Source organism: Thamnophis sirtalis, unplaced genomic scaffold, assembly GCF_051295495.1.
Source record: "Thamnophis sirtalis isolate CommonGarterSnake01/CBP01778 unplaced genomic scaffold, rThaSir2_p1.2 scaffold_6, whole genome shotgun sequence".
NCBI lineage: Eukaryota > Metazoa > Chordata > Lepidosauria > Squamata > Natricidae > Thamnophis > Thamnophis sirtalis.
In genome coordinates, this window is record NW_028261386.1 from 100,276,885 (window position 1) to 100,279,146 (window position 2,262).

A 2,262-nucleotide genomic window follows, 5' to 3' on the forward strand; every position below is an offset into this window, starting at 1 on the left:
CCAGAGGTTCTACTGTATAACATCTTCACTTAAGACTTAAGATTCACTTAAGATATAACATCTTCACTTAAGATTCACTTAAGAACTGTGGCAAGAAAGGTGGTATAGTGACCAAAGTTACAATGGCATTGAAAAAAGTGACTGATGATCATTTTTCACACTTAGCGACCATTTTCACACTTAGCGACCATTGCAGCATCCTCATGGTCACGTGATCAAAATTCGGATGTTTGGCAACAGTTACAATTTATATTTGTAAATTGTAGTTATGTTGAAATTAAAAAAAACATTACAATACTATTTTTGCGTTGTATGAAAATTTTTGTTGCTCCGTATAAAATTTTTAATCAACCCCCTCCCTCCCGGTCAAAGGTGTCCCTCTTTACAAATCTGAAAATCTGGTCACCTTACCTATGAAGCGGTATATAAGTCTAACTGCTATTGCTATTGCTATTGCTAAATGTACCAATATTTGGTTAAGTTCAAGGATGAGAAATACTTGGTCCACTATGTAGGGCACACAAGACGTCAGAGATTCTATCGTGATATTTCCTTAAGAGGTTAGCATGATAGATTTCCTTTTTCCTTTCTTCCAATTTGATTTAATAATTCAATAGCCCAGTTCTTCTCCTTGCTATGTAGGACCTTGCCAATTATCTTGTGCTTAGATACTTTTTGACTTCCAAGTCTGTATCCCTGGGATTTTCTGCTGATTTCTTGCCCAGGTTCTAATCATGCTCATACCTGTGCAGTTCTTCTGAGATCAACCATGCTTAATTAGGTGCTGTTACTATATCACAATCCAAATTGTTCAGACACACTCCTGGTATTAATCCTTCATTTACACGTAGTGCTTGACTTACAGCAGTTCATTTAGCCATTGTTCAAAGTTACAACAGCACTGAAAAAAGTGACACAATCTTTTTTTCACACTTAATGATTGTTGCAGCATTCCCATGGTCATATGATCAAAATTCAGATGCCTGGCAACTGACACCTGTTTGTGATAGTGGCAGTGTCCTAGAGTCATGTGATCACCTTTTGTGAACTTCTAACAAGCAAAGCCAATGAGGTAGCTGGATTCACTTGGTAACCGGGTTACTAACTTAACAACTGCAGTAATTCACTTAACAACTACGGCAAGAAAAGTGGGGGGAAAACTCACTTAATAAATGTTTCATTGAGGAACCAAAATGTTGGGCTCAATCATAGCCAGAAACCAAGGACTACCTGTATTCTTTTGCACAAAATCTATATTAGAAACTACCCGATTTTACTAACTTGCAATTTAAACTTTTTGAGTGAAAAAATGAAGGAATTTCACCAGATATACCTCAGATAAATTTCTAAAAACACATTTTAGAAATATATAGAGAAATGTGACATATGCCCTAAAATACCAGTGGGAAAACATTCATTTTTAATGCATGAATTTTATACACTCGGTATAGGTGAAGCCCAGCTATCTAAATCTCTTTCTGTGTCTCACAGCAATGTTTTTAAAATCATTTTTATCATACAATACATCTATCTACGTATATCTAAGCATTCTTAGTTCAAGATTAATTATTGATGCCAAACACTACTGAAACGGTATAACTACCTAATATAGACAATTTCTTCCAAAAGCATCTGTTCAGATTTTGACCATTCAATGCAATCAGCTGTGATGGCCGAGTGGTGAAGGCGTTGGACTCGAAATCCAATAGGGTTTCCCTGCGCAGGTTCGAATCCTGCTCACAGCGTGAAGCCAGTCTTCTAAAAGAGATAATCAATAATATACCCAGAAAAGGCTTCCTTTGCATTTTTTTATATTATTTATAGCAGTACAACGATTCAGGGTACTCTCAGAACTATCCTACAACACTGAGTTCATTCCCAAAATGATAGCCTTCCCAACAAGTCAAAATAATAGTGTCATAAATATCATCCGACATCAATGACAGTGTTTTTCCAATCTTGGCAAGTTTAAGATGTGTGAACTTCAATTCCAGCCAGCCTCTGGGAATTGAAGTTCACACATCTTAAACTTGCCAAGTTTGAAAAACAGTACTCTATGGTAAGTGACATGTTTAAGCTGAAAATCTTCCAAGACTGGTAATAGATGCCTACTCATCTGTTCTCTGTCTCTAAGGCATATTGATTCAAATCTTTTATTGTGGAATTGATCAGCTTGGTATACAAATACAGCTAATGTTAGATGCAAAAATTAATTTCCATCAAATTGTTATAGTTTACATGAGGCTTTACCTTTGCTGAATC

General features: G+C 36.0%; 1 non-coding gene across 1 annotated transcript; it reads left to right on the forward strand.

The window, feature by feature from the left end:
* Positions 1-1,663: 1,663 nt before the first annotated feature.
* TRNAS-CGA (transfer RNA serine (anticodon CGA)) lies at positions 1,664-1,745 on the forward strand. The gene has a single exon. It is a non-coding gene; the product is annotated as a tRNA-Ser (tRNA).
* Positions 1,746-2,262: the final 517 nt, after the last annotated feature.